At 37.9% G+C, this 17,474-nt stretch overlaps 1 long non-coding RNA gene across 1 annotated transcript in view; it reads left to right on the top strand.

Annotated features, from left to right (window-relative positions):
• Positions 1–16,227, top strand: part of LOC143981884 (uncharacterized) — a 505,337-nt gene extending 489,110 nt beyond the window's left edge. The window contains exon 8 of the long non-coding RNA XR_013274374.1: positions 12,238–16,227. This is a non-coding gene — a long non-coding RNA (uncharacterized LOC143981884). The remainder of the gene's footprint in view (positions 1–12,237) is intronic.
• The last annotated feature ends 1,247 nt before the right edge of the window (positions 16,228–17,474 follow it).

The following is a 17,474-nucleotide window of genomic DNA, read 5'->3' as shown; positions in this document are numbered from 1 at the left end:
ACATTGCAACTTTTTGTATCACATAGTAACCTCTGTATCCTATAGTTCTATTATATCGCTTCTGTATCTTACAGTTCTACTATATCGCCTCTGTCTCAGTTAGGTTTTTTTTTTTTTGTTTTTTGTGCTAAAAACAAAAAAAGACCATAAATATTAAGAAACAAAATGCCTTTTTCTTTTTTTTCTGTCTTAAAATGTTGCTAATTAGTAATTTTTCTTCATACATTTTGGCCAAAATTTATACTGCTACGCATCTTTGGTAAAAAAAAATAACCCAAATTAGTGTATATTATTTGGTCTTTGTGAAAGTTATACAGTCTACAAACTATTGTGCCAATCACTGAAAATTTATCACATCTGATCAAGCCTTCAGTACATCAGGTGTATCTCATTTCTTAAGTCACTAACAAGTCAGAAAAGTACAAATACCCCCCAAATGACCCATTTTTAGAAAGTAGACATTCCAAGGTATTAAGTAGCATGATGAGTTTTTTTTAAGTAGTAATTTTTCTCACAATTCTTTGCAATTAATATTTTTTTTTTTACAAAATTGTCATAATATCAGGTTATTTCTCACACAGAGCATATGCATAAAACAAATTACACTCCAAAATACATTCTGCTACTCTTCCCGAGTATGGAGATACCACATGTGTGAGACAGTGGTATCTCCATACTCGGGAAGAGTGAGCAGTATTTGTGGGCACAGTGAGCTACATTTATGGGCACAGCGAGCAGTATTTGTGGGCACAGCGAGCAGTATTTGTTGGCACAGCGAGCAGTATTTGTGGGCACAGTGAGCTACATTTATGGGCACAGTGAGCTACATTTATGGGCACCATGAGCTATATTTATGGGCACAGTGAGCAATATTTATGGGCACAGTGAGCAGTATTTATGGGCACAGTGAGCTCCATTTATGGGCACAGTGAGCAGTATTTGAGGGCATAGTGAGCTACATTTATGGGCACAGTGAGCAGTATTTGTGGGCACAGGGAGCTACATTTATGGGCACAGTGTGCAGTATTTATGGGCACAGTGAGGCTACATTTATGGGCACAGTGAGCAGTATTTATGGGCACAGTGAGCTGCATTTATGGGCACAGTGTGGCTACATTTATGGGCACAGTGAGGCTGCATTTATGGGAAAGGTGTGGGTACATTTATGGGCACAGTAAGGCTACATTTATGGGCACAGTGTGGCTACATTTATGGGCACAGTGAGCTGTATTTATGGGCACAGTGAGGCTACGTTTATGGGCACAGTGAGCTACATCTATGGGCACAGTGAGGCTACATGTATGGGCAAAGTATGACTAAATTTATGGGCACAGTGAGCTGAATTTATGGGCACAGTGAGGCTGCATTTATGGGCACAGTGAGCTACATTTATGGGCACAGTGAGCTGCATTTATGGGCACAGTGAGCTACATTTATGGGCACAGTGAGGCTACATTTATGGGTACAGTGTGGCTACATTTATGGGCACAGTGAACTGAATTTATGGGCACAGTGAGGCTACATTTATGGGCACAGTGAGGCTACATTTATGGGCACAGTGAGCTGCATTTATGGGCACAGTGAGCTTCATTGATGGGTGCAGTGAGCTACATTTATGGGTACAATGAGACTGCATTCATTGACATGGTAAAGCTGCATTGATGGGCACAGTGAAGCTGCATTGATGGGTACAGTGAGGCTGCAATGATGGGCACAGTGTGGCTGCATTCATGTGCACTGTAAAACTGCATTTGATGGGTACTGTGAGGCTGCACTAATGAGCACCGATGAGGCTGAACTGATGGGTAATGATATGCTTTATGTTAATATTGTTAACGTTGTTGTTAATATTTATTTTTAGAACTTAATTCTGCATAAAACATTTAACAATGTAATTTCATGAGGGCGTGTTTAGGGGTGTGGCATGGGAGGGGTTGGGTGGGGCAACTGGTGGCGAGTAACTTTTAAGGCCTGGCTAGTGGCTCAGGACTTAAAATTGTGAGCCCTGTTCTATGAGGCTGGGGCTACTTGGGTACTCTGATGGCCTGGTGACAGGTACTTGGGTACTCTGATGGGCTACAGATAGGTACTCGGGTACTCTGATGGCCTGGTGACAGGTACTCGGGTAATCTGATGGGCTACAGATAGGTACTCGGGTACTCTGATAGGCTGGTGACTGGTATTCGGGTACTTTGAAGGGTGGTGACAGGTACTCGGTACTCATATGGACTGTGACAGGTACTCGGGTACTCATATGGACTGTGACAGGTACTCAGGTATTCATACTGACTGTGACAGGTACTCAGGTACTCGGGTACTCAGATGAACTGTGACAGGTACTCATATGGACTGTGACAGGTACTCATATGAACTGTGACAGGTACTTTGATGGGTGATGACAAGTCCTCTTTATTGGGGGGGAGCAATCAGTGTGATTGGTGTACATTGTAAGCGGTAATGAGATGTTACCACAATCTCTTCCTCATACACGATTGGTGTGTGAGGAGGAGAACCCGGTAACATCTCATTACTGCGGTTTGTTGACATTTAGTGATCAGCTGTGAAAGGATCACAGCCGCTCATGTGGTAAACAGCCGCCGGCCAATGGCTGTTTACCAGCGTCAGTGATGAGCAGTGTTCCCAGGAACATGCCGCCACCGATGTGCACACGCAGTGTGCTCGAGATTGCGCGCATGTGCCGTGCAAAGTGTGGCGGTACCACCTGTTATTGGCCGTGACTTCATCACGGCCAATCACATGGTAAACAGCAATGTCCAATGGCTGTGCACTCCCCTCGGTGGCGAGCGGTGTCCCCGTGACATGCCGCCACCGAACGAACAGGGATGCGCTCACACGATCGCATGAATTCCCTGTTTAAATGGAGGGACGTCATATGATGCCCGCCCAGAACGAGAGCCGGCAATCGGTTAAACTGTAATGTAATTGTACTGTCTGCCCTTATGTTGTAAAGCACTGCGTAAACTGTTGGTGCTATATAAATCCTGTATAAATGATAAAATTCTGCGCTCAGTGATTCAATGAATATAAATATATGACCCAACAGCTGCACTCATATGTATGTACACACCATAAGACAAATAAAATAAGATAATTGTTGTGCTGTCATTATTGTGATAATGAAAATCAATATGCAAATAATGAAAAATATCTGTTTTATTTGCATATTGATTTTCTTTATCACAATAATGACAGCACAACATTTTGCTTATTTTATTTGCTATATAAATCTTGTATAATAAGAATAATAGTTCCACTATATCACCTCTGTATGCTATACTTCTACTATATTACCTCTGTATCCAAAAGTTCTTTAATATCACCTCTGTATCCTATAGCTCTACTATGTCATCTCTATATCCTATGCAGGTGTATCTTCTTGGTGAATGTGTTTACCATTGTATCCTATAGTTCTATTATATTACCTCTATATCCTACTGTCTAGTTCTAATATAGCACCTCTGTATCCTATAGTTTTTATTATATATCTATTATACCACCTCGGTATGCTATAATTGTACTATATCTCCTGCGTATCATATAGTTCTACTATATCATTTCTGTATCCTGTAGTTCTATTATAACACCTCTATATCCTATAGTTCTACACTATCTCCTCCTTATCCTATAGTTCCACTATAACACATCTGTATCTTATATTTCTTCTATATCATCTCTGTATCTTATAGTTCTGCTTGTGAACTTGAGGAGCCTGAGATCATCAGCCAGGCACATTGGTTAAAGCAAACAGTGCTTTTTATTTTCAAGAAACAGGCAAACATAAAAATAGCTTCTCTTTGGAAAACAAAATAGTTCATCAATTGGTTGGTACAACAAAATCAAGGGTTGGCTCACCTCCAGTCACACTCGTCCCTTACAGGGCGTTTGAAAGCTCCCATCCATCTCAGTGGGCCTAAACAAGAGGTCTCCACAGTTCAGCAGCCTTGTCTCGGCCGCACTCATGCTCACACTCCTCACTCAGAGACAGGTGACTGGCTGTTTCTTCTTCTCTTTCTGGATTCCCATGCAGACAGGTTAGCACTTTCAGGACCAAAGTCCTTGTAATCAAAATTTGGAGGTTCTTTTCCCCCCCAAAGGTCTCTCCGATCCTCAGAATTCTGGGTTCCAAATGAGGACTTACCATTCAGAAAAATATTTTTTTCTCTCCACCTGGACTACCCCAGAACAACTCACCCTGCATAGGTGATAACCCCTAAGTATGCAACAATGTTTTCTGACTGTCCTCTTAAAGGAACCACCACCCAAATACTGGGGAACTATACCTGCTTTCCTGGACCCAACTTTGGCTTCCTGTACATAATATATCACCTCTGTAACCTATATTTTTAACTATATTACCTTTTGTATCCTATATTTCTCATATATAACCCCTGTATACTATAGTTCTAATATACAGTATTTTCTGTGTATCATATAGGTCTACTATATCACCTCTGTACCCTATATTTCTACTAAACTGTATTACCTCTACATCCTGTAGTTTCCCAATATCACCTCTGTATCCTATAGTTCTACCATATCATCTCTGCATCCTATATTTTCACTATATTACCTTTGTATCCTATATTTCTCCAATATCTCCTCTCCTCTGCATCCTACAGTCTTACTCTATTACCTCTATATCCTATAATTCTAGTGTATCACTGCTGTATTCTGTATTTCTACTATATTACCTCTGTGTCCTATAGTTCTATTGCATCATCTCTGCATACCTCCAAACTTTTTGAGATGGGAAAGAGGGACACCACACACATTAGCAAAAGTATGTAGGCATAGGACACACACCCCTGCCACGCCCTCTTAAAGGAGATTTATACCAAAAAAGATTAGTTAAACCCACACTTTTTTTTTACCAATACCATTAATTTATACTGGCCTTTGACATTTACAAATGCAGCAATTTAGAAATTGGATGAAAGGTTTAGCACCAGGAAACACTTTTTGAAAAATAAAAAGTGCATTTTATTTACATTTATATAGATCAGGGGGAGGGCAAATGAGGAGAAAAGAGGGACAGAGGTACTTTGTTCCAAATATGGGTCAATTGGGAGCTTTGCCTCTGTATCCTATAGTTGCATGCTACATCACTTCGGTATGCTATAGTTCTACTCTTTGTATCCTATAGTTCTCCAATATCTCCTCTGTTTCCTATAGCGCTACTATATCACCTCTGTATCTTATAGTTCTACTATAATACCTCCTATAGTTCCACTATATCTTACCTGTATCCTATAGTTCCACTATATCTTATCTGTATCCTATAGTTCCACTATATCCTATGTGCATGCTATAGTTCTACTATATTATGTCTGTATCTGAAAGTTCTTCAATATCACCTCTGTATCCTATAGTTCTACTATGTCACCTCTGTTTTCTATTATTCTCCAATATCACATCTGTATCCTATAGTTCTGCTTTATTATCTTTGTGTCCTATGCAGGTGTAGCTTCCTGTTGAATGTGTTTTATGTTACAGTCATTGATTTACCTGCAGAAAGAGTTTTTTAAATGTCACGTTCAATGCTTTAAAACATGCCCCTAGTTCTCAAGTCTTAGGAGGAAAAGAAGGTGCACTTTCAGTGAGCAAATATTTTGAATTATTGCAGTGTTTATCTTAAAGAAATATTTTTAAATGTCTTTCACATTTTTTCTTTTATTTATTCATTTTTGTATTAAATTTATAAACTTGTAGATTAGAGGTATAGTAGTACTATTAGTAGTACTACTATCAAGCTAACTATACATGGGTCAGTTTATTTTTTAAACACAGGGTGGAATGAAAAAACGGATCCGCTTCCCCCATTCACACATTTGATGTGGATGCGGGAATCCTCCTTGCTGTGCTATTGTATTCTGATAGCGAGGAGACTCCCCCACTGTACGTATACATAGATCAGCACTGTAGCCTATTGCACGTGGCACTGATCGAATGAAAATATACCCACACGGTGATTGAACAGAAATCAATCAGTAGATTGACTTAATTTCAACCACAGTGGCTACACATTGATCAAAATTCGGCCAGCCCCTGCTGAGCCAGCCAAATTGAATTTTTGCATTTTGTTTCCCATGTTGGAGCAAATCGGACTGTGCTTTTTTTAAATGTTAGAACGGACTTGTTTAGAGGTTATTTGGCTTCCTCTAGATTAACTGAGGGTATGGGATTTTTTTTTCCTCATTCATACTTACCTAGGTGGATGGAGCATGGGTTTGATGCTGAATCTGTCCCCTGGTGAATCTACACTGAAAACTCAGCGATCGAACATCGCCGATCACTCAGTTTTCAGAGCTCCATGAGCAGAGAGCTGCAGACTGTCAGTCACAGCTCTCTGCTCATCTCCCTCTGCGCTCATTGGAGCGTTGAGCTGTGGAGGGGCGGAGCGGACCATTTCAGGCACTCAGCGGCTCTCTGAGAGGCTGAGACGGGTGTCAGTCCAGGCACCTGGCGGATCCAGACTTTATTATTGCGATGATGCAGTGCCTGGACTGAAATCAGTGAAGTCAGCAGAGAGTGGACTTCAGCCCGCTCTCTGCTGAAAACGGGTCACAGGAGTGCAAAACAAATTGCACCCCTGTGACCCAGAGGAGAAGCCCAAACGAGCTCAGGCTGGACTTCTCCTTTAAGTGTCTTTATAGTATATGGAGGTCTTTAATGAACTTGTATCTTTTATCAACATAAGTATGTAAATATCTATGCCGACTGATATAGTTACATAGTTTCATAATTTCTAAGGTTGAATAAAGACACCAGTCCATCCAGTGCAACCTGTGTGGGTGTGTGTCGAGCGTTTATGTCAATACCGTTTCCCATATGCCTGTATATTGCGTTTGTTAAGATGCTCATGTTTTTTCAAACTATCAACACCTCCCACTGACACCACCAATTGCAGGGGGGAGTTCCACATCTTTACCAATGTGACTATAAAGAACCCTCTACGCAGTTTAAGGTTTAATCGCCTTTCCTTTAATTTTATTGGTTGGCCATCTGGCTTCTTAAAAGTATTGTAAAGTCTCAAGGATTTGCACTTTAATGCATTCTTTGCATTAAGGTGAAAAACCTTATTTGCTGCCCCTAGAGTCCCCCTCCCCACCTTTTTGTCACCTGAGCCCATCCGTTCCAGAGACGTGCACAAGCCCAGCACCTCCAGCCACTGTCTCTGTCCTTATTGGATAGATTGATAGAAGCAGGAGCCATTGCTGTCAATCAAATTCAGTGAAACTGGAGCAAGGGGGGGGCGGGGCAGAGTCCCACTGTCTGTGTCAATGTACTTAGCAGCAGGACTCTAGAGTGTGCCCGCATGGGTGCCCCCATGGAAAGCCGCTCTCCGTAGGGGCACGTAATGAAGGGGATGAGGCAGGAGCATCAGAAGAGGAGGATCGGGCCTGCACTGTGGAAAACCCTTAAGTATGAATGTTTGTTATTTTTATAAAAAAAAAATCTGAACCTTTACAATCCCTTTAAGCTCCCTTAACCACTTGCCGACTACCTCATGCCGATATACGCCAGCAGAAGGGCTTGTGCAGGCAGAATCACGTACCTGTACGTTGCCCTTTAAGTGGCGGTCAGCATGCGCACGCCCTCGGAAAGCTCTGTGAGTCAGGTCGTGCATCCCACGGACACGATCGTCGCGATCTCCTCGCGGGGAGGTAGAATGGGGGAGATGCTAATGTAAACAAGCATCTCCCCGTTCTGCCTAGTGACAGTGTCTTTGATCTCTGCTCCCTGTGATCGAGAGCAGAGATCAGTGATGTGTCACACACAGCCACGCCCCCCACAGTTAGAAAAATGCCCCTAGGACACACTTAACCCCTACACTGTCACCTAGTGGTTAACCCCTTCACTGCCAGTGTCATTTACACAGGAATCAGTGCATTGGTATAGCACTGATTGCTGTATAAATGACAGTGGTCCCAAAAATGTGTCAAAAATGTCCAATGTGTCCGCCATAATGTCGCAGTCATGATAAAAATCACTGATCGCCGCCATTTAAAAAAAAAATATTAATAAAAATGCCATAAAATTATCCCCTATTTTGTAAGCGCTATAACTTTTGCGCAAACCAATCAATAATCGCTTATTGCGATTTTCTTTTACCAAAAATATGCAGAAGAATACATATAGGACTATAGGCCTAAACTGAGGGAAAAATTTTTTTTTTTTTATATTTTTGGGGGATATTTATTATAGTAAAAAGTAAAACATAATGCGTTTTTTTTTCAAAATTGACACTCTTTTTTTTGTTTATTTAAAATAAAAACCGCAGAGGTGATAAAATACCACCAAAAGAAAGCATTATTTGTGGGAAAAAAAGGATGTCCATTTTATTTGAGTGCAACGTCGCACGACCGCGCAATTGTCAGTTAAAGCGTCGCAGTGCCAAATCGCAAAAAGTGCTCTGGTCAGGAAGGGGGTAAAACCTTCCGGGGCTGAAGTGGTTAAAGGGAAAACTTTGTTCCCTATGCTAGAGTCACCATTTAGGTACCGGTATTTATATATCACTATTATATGTTGTCTAAAGCGTCTCTTCTCCATAGCAAATAATGATATTATAGATGGGAACAAGATTTTTAAAACATTAATATTAAAAATATTTACATTAAGCTGCGCTTTTTAACAAATGTATACATAAACACTGATAACTTTCTTTTTTTTAATGGACTCTTGCACACTGTACTGATGTAAGAGCATCACACATTTCTGGCAGAAAAAACACGAGGATGGGCTGTATACCACTTCCGTGTATTTGGAAACATGCACATACAAGCAGGAAGTTTGGGATTTGCCCGTATTTGTGCGTATTTATGGGTATACACACAAAAATACTAATCAACAACTCAAATTTTTGCATTTTTTTTTCTCTACTGATCAATACGCAATGCATTTTTATGTGCCTGTGTGTACAGGCACATTGAAAACAATTGGCTGCATTTAGATCAGTAAAAAAAAAAATTCCTTATCAGGTAGCAGTGTGCAAGAGGCCAAACAAAGCATTGTTGACCTGTTAAAACTGCTTTATCACTTTACAATGTATTTCTGCTTTTTGTATTATATTGTTACAGTTAATACCTTGCTACCATACTCATTTCTTAAGGCTAATCACATGTATTATAGTACCAATGCCTCCTTTTCTGTAAAATAACTGTATCGTATGTTCGTATCTGTATACCACAATAGTGTATCTTATCTTCAGGTTATAGTAATTCTACACAGGCACAGCCCATATCATCTTTTCTATCCTAGCTTCTTTACTCATGCTGTGAGATTAAAAAGAAAATCATTCAAGGGTTAATGTTACTAGAAGACAATCAGATCAGATGTATGCTAGCAAAGGTAATTGACTTGATAGATTACAGCATCTCTCAGCAGACAATTATTGATTGAGTCAGGTCCGCCAAGTCCCCTGGCCCTAAAAGGGGCTTCTTTTTTAATATCTCTGATGTTTCTGTGACAACGCTTTGTTTAAAAAAATACAGTATGCTTATTCGATTTTTTTTTTTTTTTTGTTGCCCCTCATTATGGATTTGGACATCTATCACCCAGGGCATGCTTTGTTGCTTTGAAAGGTTTTGTTGGCTCTAAGAAAAAACAAACATTTAGGTTATCTATACATCGTTTAACCATTGCTTTGCATTCTGTACAATGCCAGACATTGGGCTGGCGTACAACATGTCTAACATTTGCATTGGCATTCCCTGATTGGTGGAGCAGGAGACAGCTCCTCTAAGGGGCCTGCCCACAAACCTGTACCAGGAGGCAGTTTAGTTGAGAGCGCATGTTCAATTTTTTAAACAGTGTCTGACTTTTTTTTTTTTTTCTATTTTTTTTTTTTATTCACGTCTGATAGCTGTAGCGAGGTCATGACATTTATTTAACCAGGGCATTGTGGGTAAAAGTAGACAGGGGCAAAAGAGGCACAAAGGAAGGGATACTGGAGCAAGGGTGAGTTCCAGCACAAGGACATTAAGAAGTGAAGGCTGTCTAATGTACGTATATCATTAAACTGAGCCTGACGTCCGTCTCAACCGTATTGACGATGAATAATTTGCTGCATGCATGCTTGTCTGTGCGGTTTATGTATGTGTTTGACTTTGTATGTTTTTTTTGTTTTTTTTTTACAATTTTACAGATTTTTTTTATTTTGTTATAATCAGTCTACAAATATTGTAACTTTTTTTTATTTGTTACAAAGGAAACATGGAACTTTTCCCTAAAAATGCTAAGTATTGTTGCCATTTATTATTATTGTGAATATTATTATTACACCAGTAGGTTACTTACGGAAGTACTGCAATGTTGCAGTGCATGCTGGGATTTTAAACTTGACTTTTGTTTACCAAGAGACGGCAGTGGGTTCTAGCCGGTGCTTGTGTAGCTGTCTCTTCTTTGTTCCTAATTTTCCAAGTGAACAGAGGAGCAGTGTCTAGAGGAATAGCTTTTAACTCCAGCTCTGTAGGGATCTAGGTGTGTCATGGATTCCTAGAACAAAGAAGATTCATGTGTAGAGATGTAGCAGGATATCAGCTGGAGTAAAGCAATGCTACAGCTTTCAAGTGTCTACATGCACTAATGTTTTATTTATATGAACGCTAATGAAAAATCCTGGGTGCCTAGCATCAATGTGTGTCTGCAAAGATCCATTTACTTTGCTGTCACCCTGGCAGGTTTTAAACTATTGTCCTCCCTTATATTGATCAGAAGCCGCTGCTTTTAGGTGCTGGAAACTGCCGGAAAAACAAAACAAAAAAACAAGCCTCATCAGTTGGGTAGATCTAAAGGAAGAAAATAGCCGCTCCGTTGCCCAAAGCTGTAGTGTTATTGAAAGCAGCAAGTTTGATTTCTTGACGGAGCAGTGATAAAATGCTTGATCATAGCATTGTTTGGCAACCGGACTATAGACAAGCATTGTTTCCACAAGCATTTGCTCAGTGAGGAGGGTGAGGACCTGAAAAGGCGTAGAATAAACTCTTAAGACTGTAAAAGAATTGCTGGCATTATGTCTCACCACGTCACGTGCGTGGCTGGATCACTTGCTATTCTTCAGCCTGAGAACTGAGGATGAAAGTCTGTATGTCACAGCCTATTTCCACCACTGCTTTGGGAGATCTTACTTATTGTTTTTTTTTGGGGGGGGGGGGGGTGTAAAAGAAGGGTGGGGACTAAGGCTTTTTTGGAAAAAAAAAAAGAGGTGCAGGAAGGACCATTTGGCAAGCCGTTTTATTCAACAACGGGCATTTTTTTTTTTTTTTTAATCCCCGAAAAGATGTCAAATAAGCGGAAGTGGGAAGGTAGCACCCTAAGAGGAGAACGCGGCTGGAAGATCAGAAGGAAATCTTAGGAGAGGCTTAGATCTTGTATTGTGTGTGTGTGTGTTCCACCCCGAGGCGTCTGACCTGGAAGGGCTGAGATGCCAGCATCATGCAAATGCTGCATTTCTGCAGGTCGAGGAAAGGGTGGATACGAGAGACTGAGTTAATGGTAATGATGAGTGCAGAGAAAACACCAGCCGATTGCACCCCCTCCAAACACAACTGTTCTGAGTCAGCATCCAACGCTTGGGCTTGCATTTTTATTTTTTTCTCTCTCTCTCTCTCTCTGTGTATGTCTGTGCGTGTCTGCAAGTGTGTGTCTGTCTGTCTGCGTGTCTGCGTGCGTGGAGGGAAGGTAAAAGCCAAGCCTGGGAGTGAGAAGCTCAGGTATGTCTCCCAGCCTCAAAAACCTGACTGATTTCAATCTTTGGAGCATCAGATGTATTCTCACAGGAGGATGGGTCTCTGCCATGGGGGGGTGGGGGGGGGGATGTAATTATGTTAATGCCGAATCTGCGGAGGGCACAGATTTTTCATGCTAATTGTTCGTCCATAGCCTGTGTTCAAATATTGCATGTAAAATCATTTTAAGATAAGAGACGAAATGGCTTGATAACTGGATAAAGGCTACTTATTTGAGACGGTTTCATTTGCCGTTTGAGGAAATGTTAATAGCTGCAGCATTTTAAGCGACCCAAAAAAAAAAAAAAAAAGCTTTGTATGGAATCCACTGTTCGAAAAATTAGGTGCAACACCAGCTTTTTTCATTGCAGGTTGATTTCTATGTGCTGTTCCTTTTTTTTTTTTAACTGATGTTAATTGAAAGCATTGTGCGTATACCTCTGTCCTATGACTAACTCTTTTTATTTTACTGTATTCTCTTTTACAACAGAAATATCCTGGAAAGATGAAGATTTTATAGTTCGGATTCTACTATATATATATATTTTTTTTCTTTTGCTTCAGGCACTGAGACCTTACCTGGGCCATTTTTTTTTTTTGTCTTTTTTTTTTTTTTTTGCTTTTTTCGAAGAAAAGAACAAGGAAATCACTTTCAATGGAAAAGATGTTTTGCTTCTGTGACATAAGTCTGTCCTATGAATTTTCTGGGATTTCTGGTGTACCTCTTTAATGCAAAACCAGCGAAAGCCCCCTGGTGATAGATTTTTTTTTTTTTTTCACATTGTTCGTTGTTCTCAAGCTATATCAACAGCATTTAAAACTTGCACACACTGGCTCCTGGTTTTACCAATTTACGTTTAGGAAAGGATTTTGAGCTTAACACCTTTAAATAAGATAGAAAAAAAGACTGTTTTCTGCTCCTTTTTTTTTATTTTTTTTCTACTTGTGGAAATATATTTAAAGCAGTCTGTTTCCTAGGGCCCAAGTGAGCAACAGGATGCCAAATGAGGCTGAAATGTATTGCTTGGTCCCTGAGTGATACTGAGGCTTATTAGGAAAACGATGCTCAATGTACTGTGAATGTTTTGAAGTCATCCTCTCTCTTTTAATCTAGCACATCTGATGTACACCAAAATGCATTTACCATCATGTTGTATTTGTCTAAATTTTTTAATTGCTGGAATTGTTCGCGATCGGAAAACGAACAGACCCTCTCGCGATTTTGAAGGACGAACACAGCGGAATGATCTCGGACTTTTCCTAGTCCCTGAGACCCTAACTTGTGAGGATTTTTTAGTATTGATCACAAGTTTGGCTCTTGGGACCTAGGCGGAGGGGAACCAGCAACTCTGGACTGTATTGATTGTGTACCTGTGGTATTGAAAGCATGACTTCTGTAACTTGTGGCTGTAGCAATTCATTTATTTTCAAAATGTTCTTTCTTTTGGGAAGATGTTGAGGGGAGGGCGACAGGATATTGTCATTTACCTGTGCTTGCTGTCTTTATAGGAATTCACATACATTGGGATTATTACAGAGAAAATGTAATGCTTGCATTATAATATAATGCTTTTATGTTATTCGAAAATAGGTTATTTTTTATAAAATATTTATTGTATGCTAGTGATCATAGTTACTTTTGTATTACAATACATATTCTGTAAATAACATTAAAAATGTATATAGTTTGTTGTTGTGTGGCCCTGTTATTTTCTTATTTGTAAAGTGAGATTGATTGAAAAATGTAGACAATTTGCTTTTTAAAGATATACTAGTAGCCATATAATACGCACACGTGTGTGTTTTTTATATATATGTTTTATTTATATATATATATATATATATATAATACTAGGATATTAACACAGTATTATTCCTAAATGCATAAATCTTGGTCTTATTCTAAGTTTTTCAAGCTATAATTATGATTTGTGAAATGAAACATAAAAGATATATATATATATATATATATATATATATATATAAAAATTCATTTCACAAATCATAATGATATAACTATAGCTCTAAAAACTTCATAACAATATAATAAGACCAAGATTTATGCATTTAGGAATAATACTGTGTTAATACTCTAGTTCATGAAAGGTTTAAGACTGGGAAAGATTTTAAAAATTAAACTGACTGCCTTACAGGTCCAAGCATCCAAAACAATAATATATATATATATATATATATATATATATATATATATATATAATCTATATCTCATAGCAGTATATAAAGAATCCATTTTCATTACATGTAGTTGATGCATTTTTATGCAACCCTACAGCACACAGTGTTTAATAATACAGCTAACTCTATTTAAGTGATTTAATTAATTTATTGTTAATAACATTTAATCAAATTTTTTTAAGCCATATGGCTCTTTATAGATAAGATTAATTCCCATTAAGCGCTTAATTTAGGTTGCTCTTATTTATACTGATTACAATATATGTTTATTATAAATCTGCAATTCAATTATTTTAATTAATAGTATATTAACAATTATTGGTTTTAACAAAATAAGTAATTATTGACGTTGTGATTTTTATTATTTTTTTCTGTATAATGGCTTAAGCCTAATACTTAGATAAATATATATATATATATATATATATATATATATATATATATATATATATAATTTTTTTTTTATATATAAAAATGTAATTTGAATTTTACAGATTTTTCAGTATATCTGCTAGAATATTTTTATCTCTCCTAAAATATGTGATTGTAGGTAATCATATCATGGTAGCGCTATAAACCCTCAGCTGTAGAATGGCAGGGGAGGAGGGGGGAGGGCGAGGAAGAGAATCATGTGCAGTGCATACAAAAAAGGAGGGATGTTAACAATTCGATGAATTCCTGGCGGGTAGACCAGACTGAGCCAGACGCATACATTAACTGCTGTCTGCTGCTGATGTGAGCTTGCTCAATGTGCTGGAAATGAAGGATCACCTAGGTTTTGACACCAGCTTATTTGTACATTTTAATTTTAAAAGACAAAAATCATTGCTATTAAAACTATAACACCTATAAAACGTAACCTTTTCTGATCTTTAAATGTTCTTAAGTGTGCATTGATCATATAACACATTCCATTTATACTGATCATAACAATTCTGCCTAAAATATTGCTGTGTCTGTGACACAACTAGCCTTTTATGTGTATGTATATATAATATTCATAAGAAGTTGGTTCTTTCTTTCTTTTTCTCTCCTATTTTTCTCTTTCTTTTTTTCTTTCTTTCTCTTTTTCTCTGCTATTTTTCTCTTTCTTCCCTTCTTTCTTTCTCTTTTTCTCTTATATTTCTTTCTTTCTTTCTTTCTTTCTTTCTTTCTTTCTTTCTTTCCTTCCTTCCTTCATTCTTTCTCTTTTTCTCTCCTATTTTTCTCCTTGTCTCTCCTATTTTTCTTTCTTTCTTTCTTTCTTTCTTTCTTTCTTTCTTTCTTTCTTTCTTTCTTTCTTTCTTTCTTTCTTTCTTCCAATAATATTTTTCAGCACAGTTGGCCCAAAAATAGCTAATAACATAGCCAAGCAAATTATTATCCAATAATAGAAAAATTACTTATTTTTGCAATATAATCACAGATAATGTAAGACAAACATGTACATAAAAATGTAAAATTGAAAATGTAAAAAAAGTCATAGGTTTAAACTTTCAATTTTTAACCCTTTATCTTTGAGCATGCAGTAAATGGAGGGTATCCTCTATGCTGCAGTGTCTTTCCTTTGCTTATTTTATGTCTCTCTCTATGCTACCTATCATATACTTTTTCAAAGTGTAATATTTCGATAGAATTCCATAAATGCTAGAAAAAAAAGGCAAAAACAGAATGGTTGCCACTCATGTGTTTTTAGTTAAATATAATTTTAATTAAAATTGTAACACATATATCACAATAGAATTATTATTTTTTTATTTTTAAATGCTTCAAACAGTATATAGTTTTGTTGTGCTCCAGAGATAAAACCTGGTTTATGCTTATTCTAAAAGTTTGTTTTTTGTTGTATTTTAATTGTAATATGTGTATAAGATTCTTACAGGAAAATCCTCTTATTGATATGTTAAACTGTTCTTAAAATTACTGTATACCTTACAGACAGCTATATAGAATAATAATCAGTAATGGTAATTGATGAATATGTGAAAGTTTTGAGAGGATAAAAAAAGAAGACTTTTAGGGCCTGATGTGTAGTATGGATACTCGCATGCATACATTTACACAGCTAGGTCTTTGCGCATGCAGTTTATTATAGGCAATCACAAATGCCTGTTGAAGCTCGCAGGAGCAGGAGAGTTGGGATTTTGTATTTGACTATCACTATTTTGACAAAGTATTGTTGCAATTTTAATGTATTTTCGTGTTATTTTTTTCATCATTATTGCACATAGTTTGCACTAATAAATGTGTCATTATAATGATTTAAAATAAAGTAATAAATGTTGGCATCTCATTGTAATTTCAATTCACCTGTGTTATCATTCTATTCACAAAAGAAGCAATTATGTGATATATGTGTGTTCATTCATATCTGGAAGCTGGCAGTTCTGTTATGTGCCTTAACAATACACCTGTGCACTTCAAGAACAGCATAATAAATTCTTAACATAACCCATAGATTATCATTAATTATATTGTTAAACAAAAGAAATACATATTAAGCTGAACACTCAATATTCATAATGCCACACTCGTATTCATATTTATGACTGTGTCTGGAAGAGTTTATAGCCAATCAACTTGTATAGCTAACTTTATTTATTTATTTCCAGTATTCAATTCTTTACCAGGAGTGGATGCAGCCTCTTGCAACCATTTGTGCTGCCTCCTTGTCATTGGTTGCTAGGACACTGTCAGCCAGGTTTGCACGACATCATTGGTTATTAGCATGTTGGCACCTGGGGCTGAACAGTGTACAGTGTAATTAGTTGCTAGGATGCTGGTGGCTGCAGCTACACAGTGTCTTTGGTTGCTAGGATGCTGGTGGCCAGGCCACACAGCATCATTAGTTGTTAGGTGACCGCTTGCACTACCAATAATGGTGTGTAGCCTGGAGACTTAGCATATACACAGCTGAACATGTACTGAGAACTTAGTATCCCATATAGACACTCCAGCCTCAGTACTGCCCCCTAATGCACCTCCATGAATGCAGCCTCAGTTGGCTTCATAGGTCCATGGCCCTGGGCCAGTAGTTATTTATTGCCACCAAATTATTTTACAGGGTCTCTGTCCACCAAAGGAACAGTCTAATTTTCCTGCCATCTATTGGCAATTTGGGAGGATGACCATTAACCTATAGTTATGTTTAAAAACTTAGAGCACACCCATGCAAATAAAGGGTAAACACACAAACTCAATGCAGATACTGCTCCGGGGGGAATTTTAACAAATGACCAGTTGCCTTACCACTGCGCTCCATCACTCTGCAGTGTGTGGCTCTTTTTTTACCTGACCATTGCTGTATCTCAGTTCAATGTACATATGCTTCAAAAAGTATCTGTATGTATGCATTTACATCTTAATAAACACTATTCTATAGAAATCAATAGAGACTGAAAGTTAAACAATGTTTTAAATATATGTTATTTTTTGTAAGTGTGCTAATTCATATAATTATTTTATCATATGGTATACACCACGGGTAGGCAAATTTAAAGAGTTGGAGATCTACCTTAACAGCATGGGAGAGGATCCAAATGTACAGTATCT

Source organism: Lithobates pipiens, unplaced genomic scaffold (assembly GCF_037356315.1).
Source record: "Lithobates pipiens isolate NorthernLeopardFrog02 unplaced genomic scaffold, aLitPip1_a1.2 Scaffold_16, whole genome shotgun sequence".
Taxonomy (NCBI): Eukaryota; Metazoa; Chordata; class Amphibia; order Anura; family Ranidae; genus Lithobates; species Lithobates pipiens.
This window is presented reverse-complemented; position numbering and strand designations above follow the sequence as displayed.